Genomic DNA, 11,771 nt, shown 5'->3' on the forward strand with positions numbered 1-11,771 from the left:
GAACTTTGAATTTGAGTTTTTAGATTAATTTCGAACTTTGAATTTGAGTTTTTAGATTAATTTCGAATTTTTTAATTTAGATTAATTTCGAATTTTTGAGTTTAGATTAATTTCGAATTTTTAGTTAATAATTAATTTTGGATTTTAATTGTTTTAGCTCCCCCTGGATCATAGCCTCGATAAGGTCTATTGAGGTAATGTATTTGATCCTTAGGGACCCAATAATGTCCAAGTCCAACTTGATTGATCAGGTTGGACTTGGCAACCCATGCTTGGACCACTTTTCTATTTGGTTTGTTTATTAAGGATAGGTAAGATTTATATTTCTTTTTATATCCTAGTCCAGTTCGATTGTAGATTGCCCTTTGTATTCCAAGAATCAAGTCAAGATTCTTGGATCCTAAGGAAAATCGTTCTAGGGTAGTTTTCAAATCCTTTACCTGACTTTTCAGATTGGAATTCTCTTCCTCAAGTTTTTGAACTTGAGTTGAGGTTTCAGTCTGAACTTGATCAGTTAAGGATTCGTTGTTTGGCGTTTCTTTAAGGAGTGTTACCTCCTTTAGAAACGCTTTGATTCGAATCTTGGACTTAGCTACTTTATGCATTAAATAATTAATTAAACTATATAAACGACTTTTACTTACAGAAGGGTTCGGCCCTTCGGAAATGGATGCGGATCCGTGGCTTCTCTCGGACTCGGCTTCCGATTCGTCCTCACTTCCGGATCCGTTGTTGAAATCCCTGGCTGTGAAGGCAAGAAAGTTCGTCTGTTCTTGTTCTTCGTCATCGGATTCCTCGGAAGAAGACTCGTCCCATGTTGCCTTCAATGCCTTCTTTCTTTTGGGTTTCTTTGGATCCTTCTGGTTCGGGCAATTTGCCTTGATGTGACCCTTCTGATTGCACCCGTAGCAGGTCACTTCGAATTTACCCTTCGAGTTTGGTTGGGGTTCTTTAGACTGGATGGCCTTTCTGAGATCCTTTTTGTTGAAGCCCTTCTTTTTGCAGAGCTTCTTAACTAAGTTGACTATCTCGGTTGTGAGTTCATCGTCGTCTTCCGAATCTGGTTCTTCTTCTGACTCAGGTTCGGTTCTCCGCTTGATTCTTGATTCGCGCGATCTCCCTATTCCTGCAACCAAAGCCAACCCTTTCTCGGTCGGGCGTGCTTTAGTCTGTTCGTGAAGTTTGAATTCTGCAAACAGTTCATCTAATTTAATGGTAGTTAAGTCCTTGGAGACCTTGTAGGCATCTACCATGGATGCCCACAAGGTGTTCCTTGGAAAGGCTTTTAGAGAATACCTTATGATGTCACGGTTGTCTACCTTCTGTCCAATTGCATGTAGACCATTGAGCAAATCTTGAATCCGGGCATGGAGTTGTGCAGCTGTTTCACCTTCCTGCAATTTGATGTTAAATAATTTATTAAAAATTAAGTCTCTCTTACTTACTTTGGTGTCGGATGTCCCTTCGTGAAGTTCAATTAGCTTCTCCCACAATTCTTTGGCGCTGTTGAAGGGGCCGACGCGGTTGAGTTCTTCTTTTGATAGGCCACACTGGAGGGTGCAGGTTGCCTTGGCATTAGCTTCCACTTTCTTGATAAAAGATGCATCCCAGTCTTCGTACGGTAGTGGTTTGCCGGCGGTGTCAAATGGTAGTTCGAATCCGGTTTTGACAATCATCCAAAATTCAAAGTGAGTCTGGAGATATGCCTCCATCCGACCTTTCCAGTACCCGAAGTCGTCTCCGGTGAATAGCGAAGGGTGGGCAGTACTGTAGCCTTCTTGAAGGGCCATTTCAGTTTTACCTAAAGTGAAAAATAACCAAAAAAGAATGTCCCAGGACTTGGTCCTGGCTTAGTAGTGCGGTAGGAGAAAAATGAGGATCACGAACTTGGGTGGTGTTGCACCAATTCCGAGAAAGACCGATTCGAGGAAAAAAAATTAGAATATAGCTATGAGGCAAAATTCTAATTGACTCCGAAAATAACAAAATACCACGAAAAAGTATTTTGAATGGTGGTTGCACCGATTCAAAATGACCCCGCTCTGATACCAATTGTTGGATCGAAAGCGCTAGAGGGGGGGTGAATAGCGCTCGTGGCTATTTTAATGATTTAAAACATAGAATAGAAACGCAGCAGAAAGTTAAATCAAACACACAGAGACGCAGGTGTTTTACTTCGTTCGGAGCCTATGGCAACTCCTACTCGAAGGCCCGCGGTCCTTGACCGCTTTCGGTGGGCAACAACTATATATTGGAAAGATTACAATTTGAATTACAATTAATGCAATAAGTAAACTAATACCGACAACAAAAGATCGAAGAGTCTGAGCTTCGGGTTGTCGACGTCGCGCAGTAGCACTTCAAGGTCATCTCATTGGCAGCACTTCACAGAAGAAAGCTTAGAATGTCTTGTTGTACTTTGGCTGCACCCTCGACCCTCTTTTTATATGACCTCCCGGGCGCCTGGATCCCTTCCGGGCGCCTGGAGTGTGATGTGGCCAACCAACCAGGATGTTCCACGTGGCGAAGTTGCGGCTGGGATAAAACTTGGTCCCGGACGCCCGGACCTCCGGGCGCCCGGGATGGGCGGGCGCCCGGATCCATCCCGGGCGCCCGGACCCCTTTTTTCCAGCAGGTTCCTCACCTGCAACACAAGGTTAGTCCGAGCAAAATACCCTGCTAGACATTGTTAGAATAAGATAAAACATAGTAAAGAAGAATTGACAGTATTCGGACGGTCCGAGTCTGACTTCGGATTCCCAACCGGAAACCCTAGGTCGACCCGATGATGTGTGCAACTCATGTACAATTTTGAGCATAAAACATATATGCATTTCATCTCATTTTATCTTGTTAGAAGCATATTTGTTAGTTTTTATTTGGTTTAACATATTTGGACGAAGGATACTGCTTTGCGTTGAATTCTGATGACAGGATGCACAAAACCAGCCGAATTACCCAGGGTATCAGAACAACACGGCCGTGTTGTTGATAAACACGGGCGTGTCGAGGTTTTCAGCGACCAACACGCTCAAGGCGTGTTGTTGAACACGGGCGTGGCGGAGATGTTGAAGAGCGACGCAGGAAGCAGAGGAGGACATGATCGGGCCGTGTAATGAGATTGCTATTATTGCGGCGATGATTTTAAAAGATGGAAAGGGTCAATCCAATGGTGATACCGACTATCAAGGAGAGGAGGCTCTATAAAAGGGTAGAAAACCTAAAACCATGGGGAGGCGGCGGCAATTGAGACTTGGAGATAGACGACATCAGCAAGGACGATTAGTAATGTCTTTTCCTTATCTTATTGTCGAATTCTCTGGTGTAATGGAGTAGTTGTTTGAATCTTAGGTTAAGGGAGTAGCCCCTAACTATGTTCATGATTTGTTGTTAACTCTGGTTTTCGATTATGCATATTTTCGTTGGTTGTTTAAATTGTTGAATGATGCTTTGATTGGTTTCTGTGAAAGTGGTAATTGACTAGATAGGCTTTGCGGGATTTATGTGACAGGATCCTATGCAAGTAAGAGTCATCTGTGTACGTATGCCATAAGATTGGGGACGGATCAAAGTAGATACATCAGCGTGATCACCAAAAGTGGCCGTTGGTATTTTAGGAATCAACTTACGAATCTGGTGGACGTATAGATAGGTTTGCAGGAATCTAGTGACAGGATTTCAAAGCATGAAAGATCATCTAATTCGGATACCTTGATAAAGAAAGTTGCATTCAAACAAAAGAAGCCAACCTAGGTATAAGTAGTCATTATCGGAGAACCGTCATGATAATAGTTAGAGTGGTGAAACCGTAATCCTAGGATTGTTTTTATCTCTTAATATTTTCGTTGATTTTCGTTCGCTTGAATTGTTGATTTAGAGTAAAATTTCTCATTAGATCATTCGTTTGGATAATTGAAACTCGTACATTTCTAGTACTTGACCCAGTCCCTGTGGGATCGATATTTTATTACTTGACGATAAACCGTGCACTTGCGGATTTAAGCAATCAAGTTTTTGGCGCCGTTGCCGGGGACTGTGTCAATATTAGAATATTGCAGTTTGATTAATCCAGATTTCTATGTAATTTTTCTTATTCATTTTCCATAATTGTGTTTTCCAATTTTGCAACTCGATTTTCTATATTTGGAAGTATTCCTTTCTCGTTGAATGCTTAGGTCAGGTCAAGGAGGAGTCCTTCTTGAAGTTGATCCTGAAATAGAACGAACCTTTCACACTCAGAGACGACTTCAAAAACAACGAGAAATGGCCAATCAAGAAGAGAACAATCAGGTAGAGAACAAGCTGTTGAGAGACTATGCTGCGCCAAGTGCTAGAGGCCTGAGATCTAGTATTAGAAGGCCTCCAATTGAAGCAAATAACTTTGAACTGAAGCCTGCTTTACTGAATATGATCCAACAACATCAGTTTGGAGGAGCACCTACGGAGGATCCAAATCTTCATATGGAAGTGTTTCTGGAATTCTGTGAAACTCTTAAATATAATGGAGCCTCTGCAGATGCGATCAGATTGCGACTTTTCCCTTTCTCTTTAAGGGACAAAGCACGAGCTTGGTTACATTCGCTTCCATCGGACTGTATCACAACATGGGAGCAACTCGAGCAGAAATTTTTAGATAAGTATTTTCCACCAAGCAAGACTGCTTCACTCCGTCACCAAATCACAAATTTTACGCAAAAAGATGGAGAATCTCTTTTCGAAGCTTGGGACCGATTTAAAGGACTACTGCAGCAATGCCCACATCACGGACTGGAGAAATGGCTCGTAATCCATACCTTTTATAACGGAATTTCCTACTCTACTAAAGTCTCTTTAGACTCTGCTGCAGGTGGTGCGCTCATGAACAAAACCTTAGAGGAGGCATTCGATATTATCGAAAGCGTGGCATTGAATCATCACCAATGGGCGATAGAGAGAGAGAATCCTGTTCGATTGGCAGGTAAGTATGAGGTGAGCGCTTTAGATAGTCTTGCGGCAAAGGTTGATGCATTAACCTATAAATTTGAAAATTTTAATGTTAATGCTGTTTCTAGTATCATCTGTGAGATTTGTGGAGTGACAGGACATTCAGCTATGAATTGCCAAATAATGGTCACGCAACCTACCGGAGCGCAGGTAGAACAAGTTGATGCGATAAATAACTATGCTCAAAAGCCAAACAACAATCCGTATTCAAATACCTACAATCCGGGATGGAGAAATCATCCAAATTTTTCCTACAGAAATAATCAAAATCAATCCGGGCAGAATAATTATGGAGCGTCTGGAGGATTTCAGCAAGAGAAGAAGTCTAACTTGGAAGTTATGATGGAAAACTTCATTGCTACCCAATCGAAACAAAATGATGAATATCGACAACACATGGTGGAATCTAATCGGAAGCATTCAGAGACAGCCGAAGCAATCTCCCAGATATCCGGTAAGATAGATAATTTAGCGAATCATACTAAAATGTTGGAAAATCAACTTGCGCAGGTCGCCGATTCGCCCTCGAGAGTACCAGGGAGATTTTCGGGAAGACCAGAAACAAATCCTGTGGAGCATTGTAATGCGATTACCTTGAGGAGTGGAAAGAGAGTAAATGAGCTCAAGGATAACCCAAAGCTATTTCCGGACAGAGAAGAACACGACCAGGACGTGGTGATTAGCACGCCCGTGCCAATCACCGAGAGATCCTCCAGCGAACAGCACGCCCGTGTCGGAATGAACAGCACGCCCGTGTCATTCTCTACTTCTGAAAAAAAAAAAAAAATATCTGAAGGCCAAAAATCCCCACACTTAGAAAAATACGAACCACCGATTCCATTCCCTCAGAGGATAATTAAGGCCAAACTTGATGAACAATTTGGTAAGTTTCTTGATGTCCTAAGGAAGTTGTATATTAACATTCCATTCACAGAAGCCTTGCAGCAAATGCCCACATACTCAAAATTTCTGAAAGACATATTGACAAACAAAAGGAAAATTGAGGAGAGCGTAACGGTGGCACTGACGGAGGAATGTAGTGCTTTAATTCAAAACAGGTTACCTCCTAAACTCAAGGATCCAGGTAGTTTTTCAATCCCATGCATGATTAGGAATCATAACTTTGATAAAGCTTTTTGTGATCTAGGAGCTAGTGTCAATCTTATTCCATTTTCACTGTGTAAGAAATTAAACTTGGGTGAATTGAAAATTACAACACTAGCTTTGCAACTTGCTGATCGCTCTGTGAGATATCCTTTAGGTATATTGGAAAATGTACCTGTCACGGTTGGGAAATTTGTCGTTCCTGCAGATTTTGTTGTTCTAGAAATGGATGAAGATCCATACATACCTATTATACTAGGAAGACCTTTCTTGGCCACTGCAGGAGCCGTAATTGATGTTAAAAATCACAAGCTGTCGTTAGCCGTAGGTAGCGAAAAAATTGAGTTTGATTTGTCTAAAGCTATTAAACAACCCTTCCTGCAGAATGTGTGTTGCAGGATTGATGAGGTGCAGATGGTTGAAGAAGAGGAAGAACCGTTTCTCGGATTCAGCGATACACTGGATGCATACTCGGATGATGAAGACGTTGCAAAGAGCAGTGAAGATGGAGGACAAATCAACCTTGTGCGGCATATGACTGAAGAAGCGAGGTTAGAACAAAAATCATTGGAAAGTGAAAACCATGAATCACCGCAGGTAGAACTTAAACCTCTTCCATCAACCCTCAGGTATGAATTTCTTGGTGATAATTCTACATTCCCCGTGATTGTAAATGCGAGTTTAAATGAAGTAGATACTGAAAAGCTGCTCCATGTGCTTAGAATGCATATTAAAGCCATAGGATATACCATTGAAGACATAAAAGGGATTAGCCCTTCATTATGCATGCATAGAATTTTGCTCGAGAAAGATTTTAAACCTTCAGTTGAGAGACAAAGGAGGCTTAATCCTAACATGAAAGAAGTGGTCAAGAAAGAGGTTTTGAAATTACTAGATGCAGGAATAATTTATCCAATCTCTGATAGTGAATGGGTAAGTCCGGTTCATGTTGTGCCAAAGAAAGGTGGGATGACAGTAGTTAGAAATTCAAATAATGAGTTGATTCCCACTAGGACGGTTACGGGGTGGAGAATGTGTATTGACTATCGGAAATTAAACAAAGAAACTAGGAAAGATCACTTCCCACTTCCATTCATTGATCAGATGTTAGAAAGGTTGGCAAAACACTCCTATTTCTGTTTTCTAGATGGGTATTCTGGTTTTTATCAAATCCCTATACATCCAAATGACCAGGAAAAAACCACGTTTACATGTCCTTATGGTACCTTTGCCTATAGGAGAATGCCTTTTGGTCTTTGCAATGCACCAGCTACCTTTCAACGTTGTATGATGGCTATTTTTTCTGATATGATTGAGAATATTATGGAAGTTTTTATGGATGATTTTTCAGTCTATGGTACTAACTTTGATACTTGCTTGTCCAATTTGGTTAATGTTCTGCAGAGATGCGAAGAAACAAACTTGGTTTTAAACTGGGAAAAATGCCACTTTATGGTAAGAGAAGGCATTGTGCTAGGACATTTGGTTTCAGAGCGAGGAATTGAAGTAGACACGGCAAAGGTGGAAGTAATTGAAAATCTACCTCCACCGACAAACGTTAAGGGAGTGCGAAGTTTTTTAGGACATGCAGGATTCTACCGGCGTTTCATCAAAGATTTTTCAAAGATCTCTAAACCTTTGACAAATTTGTTAATTAAGGAAACTGAATTTCTTTTTGATGAAAATTGTTTGGATGCTTTTTCCAGGTTGAAGGAAGCTTTGATCTCAGCTCCGATAATGCAAGTTCCCGATTGGACCTTACCTTTTGAAATCATGTGTGATGCGAGTGACTATGCAGTGGGAGCAGTCTTGGGACAAAGAAGAGACCGGAAGGTACATGCGATCTATTATGCTAGCCGAACTCTGGATGATGCTCAGATGAACTACGCAACTACGGAGAAGGAACTCTTAGCAATTGTTTTTGCCTTGGATAAATTCAGATCATACCTCGTTGGCTCTAAGGTTATTGTTTACACAGATCACGCGGCCATAAGATATCTATTGAGCAAAAAGGATGCTAAGCCAAGGCTCATAAGATGGATTCTTCTTTTGCAAGAATTTGATTTAGAAATAAAGGATAAGCAGGGAACTGAGAATGTGGTAGCGGATCACTTATCAAGACTATATCAGGGACAGAGTGGGACCAAGGAGGAAGATCTTCCAATTGATGACTGTTTTATAGATGAACATCTCCTTGCTATAAAAAGGATTGATTCTCCATGGTACGCAGACTACGCAAATTTTCTTGCTTGTGGAATTTTACCTCATCAGATGAGTTACCAACAGAGAAAGAAGTTTTTTGGCGATATCAAGAGCTATGTATGGGATGATCCACTGCTTTTCAAGAAGTGTGCTGATACTATTTACAGGAGATGTGTACCGGAGGATGAAATAAAAGATATACTTTATCATTGTCATTCTTCATCATATGGCGGTCATGCAAGTACTTCGAAGACAGCTGCTAAAGTCTTTCATGCAGGATTTTATTGGCCACATATTTTCAGAGATGCTCGTGATTATGTATTGACTTGTGATAGATGCCAAAGGACGGGGAACATTTCCAAGAGACATGAGATGCCACTGAATTCAATTCTAGAAGTTGAACTTTTCGATGTTTGGGGGATTGATTACATGGGACCATTTCCCCCGTCTCATAACAATATCTACATTCTGGTAGCAGTGGACTACGTATCAAAGTGGGTTGAAGCTATACCATCTCCAACGAATGACGCGAAGACTGTGATAAAACTTTTTAAGAAAATCTTATTTCCTAGATTTGGAATTCCTCGAGCGGTGATTAGCGATGGAGGTTCACACTTCATTGAAAGACAATTTGAAAATCTTCTCAAAAAGTATGGAGTAACTCATAAGATTGCCTCTCCGTATCACCCCCAAACCAGTGGACAAGTGGAAGTATCAAATAGAGAAATCAAAAGCATTTTAGAGAAAACTGTGAAGCATTCACGAACAGATTGGTCAGAAAAATTGGATGACGCTCTATGGGCATATCGGACAGCTTACAAGACTCCTATTGGTATGACGCCGTTTCGCTTGGTGTATGGGAAATCTTGTCATCTTCCTGTAGAGTTGGAACACAAGGCTTTCTGGGCAATACAATTATTGAATTTCGATCTAAAGAATGCCGGAGAGAAAAGAAGGCTTCAGCTTGATGAACTAGAAGAACTCCGACTTGACGCTTATGAGCATGCAAAATCCTATAAAGAAAGGACTAAGCGTTGGCATGATCAACACATTATGCGTAGGGAATTCCAAGAGGGTGATCTTGTATTATTGTTCAACTCTCGATTGAAACTCTTTCCAGGAAAGCTTAAATCCAGATGGTCGGGTCCTTTTGAAGTGAAGAAAGTTTATCCTTATGGAGCTGTGGATATATCGAATGAAACCACCGGAGTCTTCAAAGTGAATGGGCAAAGGCTAAAAAAATATCTGAGCGAACCAACTCCTAAGGGAGGAGAGCAGAACCTCCTCGAGTCCACTTGAGTAACATCATATTGGTCAAGCTAATGACCGTAAACAAGCGCTAGTTGGGAGGCAACCCAATTTCTTACCTTATACTTTTATCTTTTATTTTCTTTTTCATTTTATTTTTCATTTTATTTGCAGAACAACTGCCCAGGTAACAGAGGAGAACACGGCCGTGCAAATTTCAAACACGCCCGTGTTGGTTGCTGTCAGGTATGTTGGTGGCTGTTGGGTTTTCCAGAAGACAGCACGCCCAGGGCGTGTCAGGAGACACGGGCGTGCCGTAGGGTTTTTAAATAGGCGCGACGGGTTTTAGGTCAGAACACGCCCGTGACTCTTCGAAGTTTTCGCCGTTGGTTCCAGAGCAGTTTCCGATCGTCTGCGTTCTTCTCATTCAATTCCAAAACGTGCACCGGTGAAGATTTTCCTCCGGCAAAGATGAGCAAGCGTGTGAAAACGGGGAAGGCACCCTCTTCTTCAAAAGACAAAGGAAAACAGAAAGCGCAAGACCAAGGTGATCGGTCTGATAACCCTTTTGGTTTAATCTTTCGTGATGATATTCATAAATCTCGTTTTGACAAGCTTGAAAAACGAAAAATAGTTTCCACTAGATATATGGACTCTTATACAATTGCTGCGCTAGGTATTAAGGAAGATATATATTGGATGGCAAATAGGATGGGATGGGGACAATTTTTGACTAGCCATTACCCTACCTACCCTAGTATAACTTTAGAATTCCTTAGTTCCATGTCGGCCGAAATAATCCAAGGAAGAAATTGTGAGGAAGGATTGATTAAGTTTCGGTTGAGGAATATCGATTATAGGATGGATTTGAAGGAGTTTAATGAAATTTTCGATTTTCCTGTTGGAGGGGAGAGGCAAATACATCGAAATTTTTGTGTGTATACATTTTGGAGAGAAATTGCCTTAGACTCTATGCCCTATGATGCCTCTAGATCCAAATCATCTAATATCCCTAATCCAATTTTTCGCTATCTTCATAGATTCATGGCGAATACTATTTTTGGGAGAGGGGACAGTGTTGGGGTAGCCAGGCTAAGTGAATTGCAGTTTTTATGGGCCATGATTAATGATGTTAAAATTGATTCTGGAGCTCACCTAGTTAGACATTTTGTGAAAATTGGGAATAGCTCGACTGGAGTAATTGTTATTGGAGGACTTTTGACTAAGATTGCATTAGCTTTAGGGTGTGAGTTGGATGGATTGGAGACTTGCCCGGTTAGTCCGCGATTGGATTTGGATGCATGTTTAAATATGAAGATGATTGGGAGATTAGAGGAGGGATACTGTTTGATGTTACAAAATGATATTAAAATCCCTCTTCCAAATAATAGCCTTACAACCATTCGCAATACACGTAATTGGCTTTTTAAGGATGTTAGGACCCAAGATCTACCCACAGTAGGAGAGCCATCTATTCCACCGCATGTACCGGTACCCCAGGTTTCTTCCTTCATACCGGAGTCCCCTAGGACTATTACTGATGATGTTTCTGCAGGACCTTCTGTTTTTGATTTTTCAGGATTCCGTACATCGTTTGAGGATTTCAGAGAAAAGCATACTGCGGATAGAAACATGTGGGAGCAGTTTGCTCATACTTCAGAGGAGCATTATGAGCGAGTTGACAGGTATATGGAAGGGGCTAACTGTTTTTTTTCTAATACTGAGAAGTATTTTGTAGTTGAGGCCGCTAGAAGAGAGCGTGAGGAAAAATTTTGGCAAGAAGAAAGTGAATTTCGTGCAGAGCAAAGGAGAAGATGGCAAGAGGAAGATGATCGCAGATCCTAGGCTTTACCTTGCCATAACTATTAGGTGACCTCTTTTCTAGTTATTTTTCTTTATCTTTGGTTGTTCGTTTTTAAGTTTTTGCATTCCTGTTTTAGATTCGGTTTCAGTTTTATATATACCTCTTGTTTTGATTGATATAGACACTATGTGTTCAAGAGTCTTTGATACTTTGTTGCCCTCTCATCTCTTGTAGTATAACTTGATTATTAGTTGGATCTAGGAAATTCTTTGTGGCTTATTCATTAAGAACCCTGTTTCACTTTTCACACAACCCCTAAGGTGGCGGCATTTGAAAAGGATTTAAATTTCTTTACCGGATTAGTACTCAATTTTCTATGGTGACTTTCATGAGCATTTTGGTTACTGGATAAACACTTCTCCTAGGAGTT

At 41.0% G+C, this 11,771-nt stretch overlaps 1 non-coding gene and 1 pseudogene across 1 annotated transcript; one reads left to right on the plus strand and one right to left on the minus strand.

Moving 5' to 3' along the window:
* Positions 1 to 4,263: 4,263 nt before the first annotated feature.
* LOC122026466 lies at positions 4,264 to 11,382 on the plus strand (annotated as a pseudogene).
* On the minus strand, positions 4,663 to 4,769 carry LOC122028470. The gene has a single exon (XR_006124838.1). It is a non-coding gene; the product is annotated as a small nucleolar RNA R71 (small nucleolar RNA).
* Positions 11,383 to 11,771: the final 389 nt, after the last annotated feature.

This window comes from Zingiber officinale, chromosome 10A (genome assembly GCF_018446385.1).
Source record: "Zingiber officinale cultivar Zhangliang chromosome 10A, Zo_v1.1, whole genome shotgun sequence".
NCBI lineage: Eukaryota > Viridiplantae > Streptophyta > Magnoliopsida > Zingiberales > Zingiberaceae > Zingiber > Zingiber officinale.